This window comes from Monodon monoceros, unplaced genomic scaffold (assembly GCF_005190385.1).
Source record: "Monodon monoceros isolate NGI ecotype Baffin Bay Population unplaced genomic scaffold, NGI_Narwhal_1 Super_Scaffold_9, whole genome shotgun sequence".
Classification (NCBI taxonomy): Eukaryota; Metazoa; Chordata; class Mammalia; order Artiodactyla; family Monodontidae; genus Monodon; species Monodon monoceros.
In genome coordinates, this window is record NW_021703786.1 from 45,628,617 (window position 1) to 45,643,462 (window position 14,846).

Below are 14,846 nucleotides of genomic sequence, written 5' to 3' on the forward strand. Positions count from 1 at the left end.
TGTGGCAGGGGCTGCTGCCTGAGGGAAAATAGGGCTTAATGCTCAGGGGATTCTTCTCTGTAAAACTGTCAAGGCCCTTAAAATAAAGGGCAACAGAGATGTGAAATTAAGAACGTAAAAATATGTGCAGGTGCCTTAAATAGAGAAGTTTATCTTACTTTCCATCCTAGTGCCTGGCAGAGAGTGGCCACTCAGTAAGTACTGGTTGAATGAATGACTTGCTAGGTGGTCTACAGAATGCCAGAGCCTTCAACCAGATGGTAAATTTCCCCTTCCAAGATAAGGAATGATAACCAGGTCATGGCTGATTCAAAAATGCCCACTCCTGTGCACCCCTGTGTCCACAGCAGCACTACTCACACTAGCCAAGACATGGAAACCTAAATGTCCATCAGCAGATGAAAGGATAAAGATGAAGTATATATATATATCTATACATATACAATGGAATATTACTCAGCCATAAAAAGAAGGAAATAATGCCATTTGCAGCAACATGGATGGACCGAGACGTTGTCATACTAAGTGAAGTAAGTCAGAAAGAGAAAGACAAATGTCATATGATATCACTTACATGTGGAATCTAAAATATGACACAAATGAACTTATCTACGAAACAGAAACAGACAGAAGAGACTTGTGGTTGCCAAGGGGGAGGGGAGGTGGGGGAGGGAGGATTGCGTGTTTGGGATTAGCAGATGCAGACTATTACACATAGAATGGATTAACAACAAGGCCTTATTGTAGAGCACAGGGAACTGTATTCAACATCCTGTGATAAACCATATGGTTTCATGAAGAATATGAAAAAGAATGTGTGTGTGTATATACACAACTGAATCACTTTTCTGTACAGCAGAAATTAACACAACACTGTAAATCAACTATACTTCAATAAAATAAATTTTTTTAAAATGTCCACTTCTGGTGGGTCCCTAACCCTTGACCCAGCCAGCCATCAAGAGCTCAGCCTAGGGCATCCCTGTACCGAAGGGAAAAGGAACTTCCATTTGTTGCCTTTATCGCATCTTCAGTAGCTTCTTGAGCAAACAGGGCTCACCAACTACCCAAAGCAACTCAGGCTCCCAAACCTCAGCTCTTCCATAGAATTTGTCCCCTAAATTTCAAACTCCAGTTGGCTATAAGTCAACAGAAAGGCAGGAAGTGGGTACGATGACTTTGTTATGAGGGGTTTTTGGTTCCAAATCTCCTTGCTCTTCCTTCCCTTTCTGTGGTGTCTGAAAATGCGGCCTGCTTCTGGCCCTGGCAGGATGCTTCGCCCCCTGAGGGCCTCCAGGTGTAGCTCGCTGACAAGTGGCTCTTGCAGGTGAGAAAAATGAGGACAATTTAGGTAAAGCCTGCAACAACAGGCCTTCCTGCCAGGGTCCTGCCCTGGGTACTGGTAGCAGGAAAGAAAGGGCCCTTGTCCTCATCTGGGGGGCAAACTGAGGTTGCCAGAGTCTCTTTCCCCTATCGATGGACCCGGATATCCTGCCGTGCCCCCAGGAATCTCTTGGAGCTTCCCCATTTCCTCCCCAGAAGCCTACCTGAACTGTGGACTTCCTCCTGTTCTGGAGCTGTCTGCAGCCTCGTGGGCTTCCTGGCTTCAGAGCCTCCACTCCCCCAAGCTTCGGTCTTCACTGTCAGCCCTGGCCCCCACCCCAGCCCCTTCATGGTCACTACCCACACGCCAGAGTGACAGCCACATCCACAGAATAGGATAGCACAACACTGCTAATTTGGTTAACACCTGGCAACCCCAAGGGCTGCTGACATCACACCTACATAAACAGTGTAACTGTCCCCAGACAAAAGCGGTATCTGCTCATTCACCTTTGCACAGACAAGGTGGCACCAGTTTTGCCTACTCCCAAACCATCCTAATGAAATGACAGGGCTTAGAAGAAATGGAATGTTTCTTACCAACCTGAGCTGACTGTGTCACCAGGCAATTTCAGCCAAACTCCCATTACCAGTAAACCAATGAGTCAAAGTTACCAGGAATGAAAGATCATGAATTCAACCATCAAACAAATATAACTGAGTGCCTGGCACTGTTCTAGGCCCCAGAGATAGGGCAGGCAGCAAAACAAGCTTACAGAAAAGAAGGGAAAGAATGGAAACCGAAAACAGGTAAAGAAACATTAGCATGTCAGACAGTTATAAGTACTGAGGAGGAAAGGAGCCAGGACTTCTCAATATTTTATACTTAGGGTGGCATTTAAGGCAGCACCTGGCGTGCGGTAAGCCCTTAACATTTGTTGAGTGAATAAAAAACTTGCAGAGAATGTTAGGTCCTGAGTTATTTTCGTTGCTCTCTTCTGCTGCTCCCTCTTTCTCCCTTTTCTTTCTTTCATCAAAGCACTTTTATCATTTAGAACTCTACTAAAAAAACTCCCCTATTAAAAAATGAGCAATTGAGAAACACAGGGGGCTAACAAACATATCACATTCCACCTTGCTCCAAATCAAAACCATTCAAAGTAGCACAGCAAAGAAGGGATTCTATATTTCATCCAACAAACATATAAGATTTTTAAAACATCAGACTACAAAGTGGAGACAAGAACACAGAGAAACCAGAGAACACAGAGAAACTCTCGTGTACGGTGCGAAGTGGGTGCCCCATGTGTGAGTTTTCCTGGCAGACTGTTTAGTGGCGTGAGCCAGAAACTTACAAATATGCAGCCCTTGCGATCTAGCCTCTCCTAGGAATTTACCTGAAGAGAAGTTATCAAGGGTGTGTGCAAAGATTTATCCATAAGGATGTTCATCAAAGCACTGTTTGGCAAAAAAATTAGAAACAACCTACACGAAAAGATCAGTTAAGTGGAATTATGTGATAGCCACACAATATAATAGTAGATAGTTGGTAACAATGATGGTATGAAAGAATATTAACAATGAAACAGATGAATAAAGCAGTTAACTCCACAATATGTATAATAGGATCCCACTTTTGTAAAACAAATACATACATATGTTCCACATAGAAAATGTCTGGAAAGATAGATACCAAAATGATGTTAACAGTGGTCATCTATGGAAGGTGAGATCACAGGTAATTTTCTCTCATCTGTCCTTCCTTTTTTGTTTTTCTGTATTTTTAACCAGAATTAAATATTTTTTTTGTTTCTTTTCTGTATAATTTTTTAAGTTTTTTTTAAAAAAGAATGCATCCAAACTTAACAAAGCAAGATCATTTCCTCAAAATTCTTTCCAAATGATTTTCCTAAGTTTGTGGCTTTAGGACCATTTTAAAATCCAGCCTTTCAGCCAAGTCACTCTAGCAGATACAAGAGTGACATGGCACTCAGGTGTCGGTAAGCTTCAGTAGGAGGGCTCCTAATTCTATAGCACAGATCATAAGAATTAATTCCCTTCCCTGGTGGTCCAGTGGTTAGGACTCTGCACTTTCACTGCCAGGGGCGCAGGTTCAATCCCTGATCAGGGAACTAAGATCCCGCGAGCCACGTGGCGTGGCCAAAAAAACCAAAGAATTAATTCCTCCTGCTATGACTCCCTAGTTAGCCCAATCTGATGTTATTCTCTCCGGTAAACATATATGTGCTGGTTCCACAGGTGTAAAGTTTCCACCCCACAATCTTTTAAATGTCATATCTTCTACACATCCATTAACTGACGACATAATGATATTTGGGACTTCGATAGAACCATCTGGGATGTCAACTATAGGTAATCTGGAATGTAAGGATTGCTTCTCCAGGGGTCACTTGTCTGGTGACCATTGTCTAAATAAGGGGATCAATACCCTGACCATTTATAATTATAACCTAATATGGTAAAATGACAGTCCATGGGACCTCAGAGGCAATTTCACGCTAGTTTTCATCTATTCCTGTACAATAACAACACAGGCCTTGATGTCCACTTTGAAAATTGCCAACAAGGGGGTTTTGGGGGCCTCTACATGGAAAATATCTTCTGCTCAAAATTAGGAGAAAGGGCTTTACTCAGGAGAGTCCTGGCCACAGAAGCCAATTTTGATTCATAAATGCTGAAATGCAGAAATAAATGCTGAAATGCAGAAATAAAACATCCTAGGTTTGCTGTTAATCACAGTAGAAATGTCCCTTCTATAAAAAGAAAAGAAGCATCCCTTTGGAGGGATGCAGCCCAGGCAGAAGAGAAGACATTAATTAAAGTGCTGGGGGCAGGATAAGCGGGGAGCAGAGGAGCCCTTTCTTCAAGCATGTTGCTGTTTCAACAATTTTCGAAAGTCTTCTGTTGACAGGATGGTTGTCAAAACCCCGATAAAAAGATATTCGAGGAAGCACAGGACTTCCCTGGTGGCGCAGTGGTTAAGAATCAGCCTGCCAATGCAGGGGACATGGGTTTGAGCTCTGGTCCGGGAAGATCCCACATGCCTCGGAGCAACTAAGCCCGTGCGCCACAACTACTGAGCCTGCGCTCTAGAGCCCGCGAGCTACAACTACTGAAGCCCATGAGCCTAGAGCCCGTGCTCTGAAACAAGAGAAGCCATCGCCATGAGAAGCCCGCGCACGGCAGCGAAGAGTAGCCCCTGCTCGCCGCAACTACAGAAAGCCCCTGCGCAGCAACGAAGACCCAACACAGCCAAAAATAAATTAAAAAAAAAAAAGATACAAAGCAAGAGGCCCAGACACAGAGAGGAGGTGATCAAAGGGTGGCAAGATCCACCCTCCACCTCGAGCCAAAGGTGCAGGCACCACCCATTCTCAGGGCTCCCCACCCTGGTGTGAGAGCCCACTCCCGCCTGCTCGTCTTCCCTAACCTCCACCTTAGGAATTCAGGTGTTTGCTCCTCTCTGGAGAATCAGCTCCATCATTGGTGGTTTTGCTTCCCTTCTCTGAGCCTCAGTTTCTTTATCTGTAAAATGTGCACGTTGGACCAGATGATAACAGTTCCCGCACCCTCCTGGGGCGCTTAGACCCTGCCTCTCCTTGGCCAGTTTGCCCAATGTGATGGTAGGGTCAGCCCCGTCCTAGATGGGTGGGGGTAGGTGACCAAGAACAGTCTCATTCCTGCCAGCGTTCCTTTGCTATGCCTCGGGATCGCTGAACTTGCAGAATAAACTGCCTTCAAGTGCATCTAACGTCTGGTGTATTCATTTCCTGAAGCTGCTGTAACAAATTACCACAAGCTTAGCGCTTAAAAACAACCCAAATTGATTCTCTTATGGTTCTGGAGGTCAGATTCAAAAATGAGACTTATGGGACTAAAATCAAGGTATTGGCAGGCCTGGTTCCTTCTGGAGTTTCCAGGGAGAACCAGTTCCTTGCCACTTGCAGCTTCTAGGGGCCACAGCGTTCCTGAGCTCATGACCGCATCACTCCGGTGGCTGTTTCTGTTATCACATTGCCTTCTCTGACTCCTGCCTCCCTCTTATAAGGACCTTTCTGATTACGTTAGGCCCACCCAGATAATCCAGCCCAGCAGGGGGAAGAGAAGGAAGTTTATTCTCTGGGGAAACTAAACCAGAGAAGCTCCAGACCTGGGACACTGAGCATACGGGAGAGCAAGGCTGAATCAATACAATATAAAGGGAAGCGGGGGACTTCCCTGGTGGTCCAGTGGTTAAGACTCCGTGCTCCTAATGCAGGGGGCCTGGGTGTGATCCCTGGTCAGGGACCTAAAGATCCCGCACACGGCAACAAAGATCCCACGCGAAGATCTCGCATGCCATGCTCAACTAAGACCTGGCACAGCCAAATATTATAAATAATAAATAAATGTTTTTTAAAAAGGGGGGGGAAGCCGGAGAGGGAGGGGGAATACTTCAAAGGCTGAATATCAAATGAGACCCCAGCCTCCTTCCCTGATGGTCTCCCAGAATGCCAACAGCCTGTACCCTCCAAGCAGGAGATCGGAGAGCTCTTCTTAACAGGATAATCCCCCCATCGCAAAATCCTTAACTTACAACCGCAAAGTCCTTTTTGCCATAAAAGGTAACATACTCACAGGTTCTGGGGATTAGGACCTGGACATCTTTGGGGGCTATCATTCTGCCCACCACATCTGATGCTCCAATTTTACCACCTTCACGATATTTGCCATTTCTGCTTTCCATCTTTGAATTTTTCTTTGAATCAGATCACTTTCTAAGAAAATGAACTTAAAAAATAATCATATTGGGGACTTCCCTGGTGGTCCAGTGAGTAAGACTCCAAGCTCCCAAGGCAGGGGGCCCGGGTTCGATCCCTGGTCGGAGAACAAGATCCCACATGCCGGAACTAAGAGTCCACGTGCTACAACTAAAAGATGCCACATGCCACAACTAAAAAAAGATCCCATATGCCGCAACAATTATCTCGCATGCCAGAACTAAGACCTGGCGCAGCCCAAATAAATAAATAAATATTTTTTTAAAAAAACAATCATATCTATGAAATTATAGAATTGATTGCTAGTCGTATTTTCCCTACTATTTCATAAGTTAAATACGACTATTAAGATGTCAAATGTTCAAGGACTTATGTACAGCACAGGGAACTCTACTCAATATCCTGTAATGGCCTATATGGGAAAAGAACCTAAAAACGAGTGGATACGTGTATATGTATGACAGATCCACTTTGCTGTATACCTGAAACTAACAAAACATTGTAAATCACTATACGCCAATAAAAATTTTTAAATATATATATATATATATATATATATACACACATTAGGAAAGATGTCTGTACACCTGAAAATATCACATTGATCAACTATACTCCAATACAAAATAAAATGTTTAAAAAAAATGTCAAATGTTCATCTCTGCACCACATAACATCACTGTGCGTGCCACCAGTAGTACACAGACTGTCCTTTGGGGGAAAAAAATAGAATCCAGCCTCCTGATTTTACAGAATAGGGTAATTTATCCAAGAAGGCACAGCAGCGAACAGCAAAACTGCAGCTACACCCTCGACTTCTTCCTCCTGTCTCCGTGCTCATTAATCACAGCTTGAAAGGATGTCAGCGTTTTCTAAATAGCATCTCGCGTTGGTGATTCACATCATTTAGGGCTCAGTTCCCCTTCGGCTACGTTCCCGGATATTTTATATTTGGAAAGTGGGGTTTCCTATTGCTTCCCCTATGGACCAACATCCACGCATCCTATTTATCTGTGTTGAGCAGAGGGTGTTTACTTGACCCATATCTGGACAGCATCCAGGTCCCAGGGCGGAATGCACTGCATAGGGAGGTCCGAGGCCAGTGGTGACTTTGTACTGTGCCCCTTGGCATGTGTCCCAGCTGCTGACTGAACCTGGAAACAGCTTTTAAGAAGACAGAGTTCCTTTCCAATACACAGGCTGTGGGATGATATAATTGCTCTCCTTTTACATAACAACTGGCATGTAATAAAAATAGCTTTCAGAAACGAACTGAGTTATTTGTAATGAGGTGGATGGACCTAGAGTCTGTCATACAGAGTGAAGTAAGTAAGAAAGAGAAAAACATACCGTATGCTAACACATATATATGGAATCAAAAAAAAAAAAAAAAGGTACTGATAAACCTAGTACCTAGTTGCAGGGCAGGAATAAAGAGGTAGACATACAGACTGGACTTGAGGACATGGGGTGGGAGGGGGAAGCTGGGGCGAAATGAGAGTAGCATCGACGTATATACACTACCGAATGTGAAATAGTTGGCTGGTGGGAAGCAGCAGCAGAGCACAGGGAGATCGGCTCAGTGATTTGCGATGACCTAGAGGGGTGGGATAGGGAGGGTGGGAGGGAGGCTCAAGAGCGAGGGGATATGGGGACATGTGTCTGCATGTGGCTGATTCGCTTTGTTGTGCAACAGAAACTAACACAGTATTGTGAAGCAATTATGCTCCAATAAAGATCTATTAAAAAATTTTTTTTAAGTTTTCATTTATTGGATACTTCATCTGGGACAGGTCCTGTGATAAGTGCTTTACACACATCCATTTACAACAACCCTATGAAGTAGCTATTAGTGTTCCTGTTTTACAGCTGAGAACACCATGTCTCAGAGAAGTTAAGCAACTTGTCCAGAATCACACAGCTAGTGTGACAAAGTCTATATTCATAGAACCTCATTAGATAAAAGAGAACTTAGAAATCTACCTGAGATGAGGAATGCCAATGAGGAAACCAGAGAGGTTGAGCAACCTGCCCAAGGACACACAGTTTAATGACAGACTCAGGGACAAAATTCAGGTCTTCAACTCTCAGACCAGTTTATTCTTTCAGGTTTTCTCTCTCTTAAGCTATTACTTCTTGGATGATTTTTTTCAGATGCCTGCCTGGTCAGCTTCTTTTTTCTCATTATTGCATACATCTCCCCTCCCTGGTACTTTTGCCCCTCATCATTTTCTCTCTAATTGAAAGCTGTGGAGGAATCTAATGAGAATCCCAGAGTGACCCTTCCCCATCTCTCCCTCTGACCCACAGAAAAAAAAAGTGCTAGAAAAATCTCCCTGAGTCTGTATAATTTGGAATGAGTAATAATTTAACCAGAAAAGGATTAACGTTTACCTTCATCCTTTCCCCCCCAAAAAGAAATTGCTAAGCAGATACACAGTGGAAAACAAGGTTATATGAGGACATGACCAAAAGAGGAAATTGTTAATGAAAATTTTAACCCAGTAAGACCCTAAATGTCCATCAAAGGGAATTGACTGAATCAATGATCATATATCCACACAATGGAACACCAGGTAGCCACGAATGATAATGTAATAGAACACTGTGTAATAATATGAGAACAAATTATGATTAGTAAGTCGAAAGCATGAATACAGAATAAAATGACTCCACTTTTATTTTTATAAGTATATACCCACAGGAAAAAAAGACTGGAAGGATATAGTTATAACTGGTGGCTACCTCTAGGCAATTTATATTTTCTTTTTTGTGTTTATCTGTATTTTCCAAATTTCCTACAGTGAACACAGATTACTTTTATAATCCAACAGAGAAAAATATTCATCAAATTCTTGACATAGTCATTAAGAACTGCTGTTTTCTGAAGCCTATGCTCTGAGAACGCATATACAAGAAAATAAGGGATCGACCACAAACCTCTTTCCTGAGCTGGCCATGTGTTAACTATTTAACAATTATTCTACTCCAGTAGAAAGATGAGCAATGAACATAAATAAGTGGTTCACTGAAGAAATACGAACAGCCAATAAACACATGAGAAGATCCTCAATCGTTTCATTAATAACTTTTAAAATGTAAATTAAAATGACAATGAGATATTTTTACTTATCAAATTAGCAGAGTTTAAAACAAATGATAGGGACTTCCCTGGCGGTCCAGTGGTTAAGACTTTGCCTTCCAATGCAGGTGGTGCAGGTTCGATCCCTGCTCAGGAGCTAAGATCCCACATGCCTTGTGGCCAAAAAAAAAACCCAAAAAAAACATAGAGCAGAAGCAATGTTGTAACAAATTAAATAAAGACTTTAAAAAAATAGTCCATCAAAAAACATCTTTAGGGGCTTCCCTGGTGGCGCAGTGGTTGAGAGTCCGCCTGCCGATGCAGGGGACACAGGTTCGTGCCCCAGTCCGGCAAGATCCCACATGCCGCGGAGCGGCTGGGCCCGTGAGCCATGGTCGCTGAGCCTGCGCGTCCGGATCCTGTGCTCCGCAACGGGAGACGCCATAACAGTGAGAGGCCCACGTACCGCAAAAAAAAAAAAAAAAAAACTTTAAAAAATAAAACAAATGATAATACCCAGTTCTGGTAATAGTGCGAGGAAGCCAACACTCTCAGACAACACTGGTCCAAGTGAAAATGCTACAACTATAGCAGTTACCACAATGGATTGAATACAAGTATCTCCACTTCCTCCTGAAACATCACAAAAAAGACAGGACAAATTTTTTTTTTTTTTTTTTTTTTTTTTTGCGGTACGCAGGCCTCTCACTGTTGTGGCTCCAGAAGCCCAGGCTCAGCAGCCATGGCTCACATGCCCAGCCGCTCTGCGGCATGTGGGATCTTCCCGGACCGGGGCACGAACCCGTGTCTCCTGCATTGGCAGGCGGACTCGCAACCACTGCGCCACCAGGGAAGCCCAGGACAAGCTTTAAAAGGTAGAAACCCATCAGAACAGAGTACGGGAGAGCAGACGTCAACAGACTTGGAAGACAGAAAGCAGAATGGTGAATGGCAGCTGATGGACTGCATCAGAGAAGGCTGGAAACTGAATGCCAACCAGAAGCAAGCAGGGTGTGCCTCTGAACCGCAGAAAGGCCCAGGAATTGGAAGTACCAGCTATGTCAGAAGACGGGGTGGGGTGGAGCCAAAAACAGGAAGGCTGTTGAAAGCACAGTGTGTTTACAAAGCACTCAGACTTCACAGCCCAGGTAACTGACCAGCCAAGGCATTTAGCTCTCCCTCTGCCCAGCAGGAGGAGAAGGCTTCTCCTCTGGAGAAACTAAACCAGAGAAGCTCCAAAACTAGGGGCACTGGGCACACCAGAGGGCAAGGCTGTCACTACACTAGAAAGGGAAGTGGGATAAAGGGAGGGAGGATTCTTCAAAGGCTTCATATCAAACAATGAGACCCCCAAATTCCCTCCCCTACTGACCCTCCAAGAATGCTGGCAGCCTGGATTCTACCCTCCAGGCAGGAGATCAGAGAGTCTTTCTCAACAGAACGAGATGGCTTGGGACTTCCCTGGTGGCACAGTGGTTAAGAATCTGCCTGCTAACGCAGGTGACACAGGTTCGAGCCATGGTCAGGGAAGATCCCACATGCCACAGAGCAACTAAGCCCATGCTCCACAACTACTGAGCCTGCGCTCTAGAGCCTGCGAGCCACAACTACTGAAGCCCGCGTGCCTAGAACCCGTGCTCCGCAACAAGAGAAGCCACAGCAATGAGAAGCCCACGCACCGCAACGAAGAGTAGCCCCCACTCGCCGCAACTAGAGAAAGCCCATGCAGCAACGAAGACCCAACACAGCCACAAATAAACAAATAAATAAATTTATTTTTAAAAACAAAGAAAATGAAATAAAAGTAACCTCAAACCCTGAGAATGCCGTCTTATAGTTTACAAAACACTTTCACAATCATTGTCCTGCTCAAGCATCACAAACATCCCACAAAGCAGAGACATTTTACAACTGTGTAGACCAGGAAACAGGTTCAGAGGAAAGTGACTTGCCCATAAGTAAGGCAAGAAGCCAAGACTTAATCACAAGCCCCAACTTGGTCAGCTTGGCAAAACTGCAAGCAGCACACCAGCTGTGTCTCAGTCGACCTCAGATAAACCTCTCTGCAACCCAGAAAAATGCTACCTGGGCAGCTCAGGTAATACGCAACCAAATCAAGGTGATGGGATTTCAGGAAACCACCAAACCACCAAAGCCAACCCCTGGTATCCCCCACACACACAGGGACACAGCCAACTTCACAAACTGACCTCAGCCTCTGACAGTCCCCCGACCACATGGACAGAGAGGGTCCACCAGGAGCCCCCCACCCCAACTCTGGCGTGTTGCCAGCTGGCCCTCACCTGGCCCAGACCTTGTCCAAGCTGACCCCCCAACTCCCCACCATCCCAACGTACCTGGTCCCGTGTCCCAGCCCTCGCTGATGAGATCCACAGCAGCACAAAGCAGCCGGAGCTGAAGCCGCTGAAACAAAACAGAAATCAACAGGAAGTGTGAGAATCACCTTCTGACAAAAGAGGCACAAGGACAGGAAGTGGGTTCAGGCCAGGAAGGCTGGGGCCGGCCTTCTAGAAGTGAGGCAACCCTGCCGGCCTCATCGCTCAGCTGTTGTTGAACAAGACTTCAGGGCTGGGGAAGGGAAAAAAAGAAATTCAAGCCTTAACTCTTTAGCCAGAACTTCAAGCTTCCCCATGTCCACTATATGCATGTATGTCTCCGGCCCTGTATTTGAGGGGAAAGGCGAGGGGAAGAAGAGATGCACAGAGCCTGGCAGAGCACACATGTGGTACTTAAAAGAAAGAACTTGAAGTCAGATAGCCTCCACTTACCACTTTTAGCGGCGAGACCTTGAACGGGTTGCCGTGCGTCTCCGCATTTTCCCAAAATGAAATGCCGTACTGACCTCACACTATTGTTTGGGCTTAAATGAGATAACGTGTGTAATTGGCTTCATATACATCCAATTAGTCCCTTTAGTGGGCTGTGGCATCCCCCCTCCTTTCTGCCTCTCCAAATCTGACCCACTCCTTAAGTCTTTGTCAGGTCAGACCATCCTGGTCTGAAGAGTCACCCCAAACACCTCTCACCTCCACAGCGGCTGCAGGTCCCGTGTGTCATTAAGTCCCACCACGTAGGACAAGCACCATTGCTAAGAACTGCTACTGAGGCCCTTCACTGATCATTCCTTCCCATGGTGATGTTTATCTCCCCAAGGTCACCCAGAGAGGGAAAGGGCTGCATGGATTTGTCTCTGTATCCCCAGGAGCATCCAGCAGAGCACTGGAAGTTAGTCCATAAATGTTCATGGACCTTTAAGATGCTATGGGGTTTTCAGACTGACTGCGGGCAGCTGGGGAGCATGCCGACCCGCCCTGGAGGAGGCTTATGCGGGATTTCAGGTGATTGCAAGAGGACCCACCTGTGGGTGTCAGTGGCGCACCATCTGAAAACAACATCATGCACTGGAATGCAGTTATATTTGGACCAGAAGGGACATCCTTTGAAGATGGTACTTTTAAACCAGTAACAGAATTTTCTGAAGAGTATCCAAATACACTGCCAGCTGTTAGGTTTTTATCCAAAATGCTTCATCCGAATGTGTATGCTGATGGTAGCGTATGTTTAGATATCCTTCAGGATCAATGGAGTCCAATACATGAAGTAGCTTCTCTCTTAACATCAATTCAGTCCCTGCTGGATGAACCGAATCCAAATAGTCCAGCCAATAGGCAGGCAGCACAGCTTTATCAGGAAAACAAACGAGGAGATGAGAAAAGGGCTTCGGCCATTATTGAACAAAGCTGGAATGATTCACAATACACAACTGGTCTGTTCATCTTTTTCATCACTGTTGTGTGTAATTTACCTCGCAGTAGAAAGGCTAACAAATTTTAAGTGCCACAGGTTTTCAGGATTCTGCAGAAAAAAAAAAGTCCTTCAGTTTAGAATCTACAAAAGCTAGTTAGTGTATCTTGATTAATGTACTTTTTATCGCATGGTGTGAACTACGTTGTTGCTTACATAAAGGTGTAATATATCCTGCTTGTATTTTTTCCAAGTGTATAATGTTAGTGTGGTGTTTTCATGACAGAATCTGCACATTTTGTAAATCTGTACTTTTTGCAAATATTGAATGCCTTATTTTTGAATTCTTTAGATTTTTTAATTGGAGGAAAGCACTTGAAGTTTTTTATATATGAACATTACACGTAAAGCTGTTAAAATACATAACTTCAGGGCAAAAAAAAAAAAAAAAAAAAAAGATGCTATGGGGCTTCCCAGGTGGCACAGTGGTTAAGAATCCGCCTGCCAATGCAGGTGACCTGGGTTCAAGCCCTGGTCCGGGAAGATCCCACATGCTGTGTAGCAACTAAGCCCTTGCACCACAGCTACTGAGCCCATATGCCACGACTACTGAAGCTAACGAGGCTGGAGCCTGTGCTCCGCAACAAGAGAGGCCACTGCAATGAGAAGCCCATGCACCGCAACGAAGAGTAGCCTCCGCTCGCTGCAACTAGATAAAGATGCGCACAGCAACGAAGACCCAGTGCAGCCAAAAATAAATTTATAAAAAGAAAAAAAGATGCTATGGAAACACCACCCTATTTAAAGCGTTTTGGTAAACTCCGGCATCTGGGCTGAGGTCACCATAGCAATGGTTTTGCAGGCTGTAGCAGAGCCTTGCAGGAGGGCAGGACCAGGGCGATCCCTGGCTCCTCTTAGCTCTTCTCACAACCCCTAAAGCCCCTAGAGATGTGAAATGGGGGAGTGTGATGAAAGCTGCAGCTCAAGCTGCCTGGAACTACTGCTTCCCATCCCGCCCCCATCTCCCGAAGGAAGCCCGCGTAGCCTGCAGCCTACTTAAATAATCTCCCTCAAAAGCAGCCTTACGTTTATAACCTGATCAGGAGACCTGCTCTCCTCCTGGCTCTCTGTCCTCAGCCAGATGACAAAAAGGTCCCCTTTTTTTCAGATGACAGATATCTTGATAGCTAAGATGGCACCTTCTTAAGGATTGCCCCTCACCTCTTGCTCCCTCCAAGGTACCACCCCACCAGGGCTGCCCGTCTCCATACTTCTCATAGTGTAACCCCAAGCCTTGTTGAGGCTTACTAGGCGCCAGGCACTGTGGTGTTTTACATACAATATCCTGCTTTAACCTTCAAATAACTCTCTAAGTAAAGCCGTCACCATTCCCATTTTACAGATGAGGAAACTGAGACCCCAAGAGGTCACGCAACTGGTCCAACTTTAACTTGTAGACATTTCAGATTTTACTCCAGGGATTTTACTCCAGGAAGCTGCAAACTCTCCCACCTCCCACATCGCAGAGAAGGGACCTTAGAGTCAGCATGTTCTAAGTTTCGGAACTACTGAGTGTGAGTCATCACCAGGGAGCTAGTTAGAAACGCGGAACCTCAGGCCCCACCCCAGTCCGATTGAATTAGAATTTGCATTTTCACAAGAGAACCAGGTGATCGGTTTGCTCATCAAGTTTGGAGCCACTGAATTGAAGAGATGATGGAATTCAGGCGCCCACAGGCAAAGCAAGCATAGAAAAAGAACCCCACAGGGTTGGGCTTCCCCGGTGGCGCAGTGGTTGAGAGTCCGCCTGATAATGCAGGAGACACGGGTTCGTGTCCCGGTCACCGGGAGCAGTGAGCAGTGAGCAGTGAGCAGTGAGCAGTGAGCAGTGAGCA

The 14,846-nt window shown here is 45.2% G+C and overlaps 1 protein-coding gene and 1 pseudogene across 1 annotated transcript in view; one reads left to right on the forward strand and one right to left on the reverse strand.

The window, feature by feature from the left end:
• The window catches only part of NDEL1 (nudE neurodevelopment protein 1 like 1), a 74,280-nt gene extending 61,655 nt beyond the window's left edge, over positions 1 to 12,625 (reverse strand). Inside the window, exons 1-2 of the mRNA XM_029210772.1 lie at positions 12,566 to 12,625; positions 11,544 to 11,610 (exon numbers count right to left, since the gene is read on the reverse strand). The gene's annotated coding sequence lies outside the window, so the exon portion shown is untranslated. The remainder of the gene's footprint in view (positions 1 to 11,543; positions 11,611 to 12,565) is intronic.
• The window catches only part of LOC114889558, a 6,949-nt pseudogene continuing 4,631 nt past the window's right edge, over positions 12,529 to 14,846 (forward strand).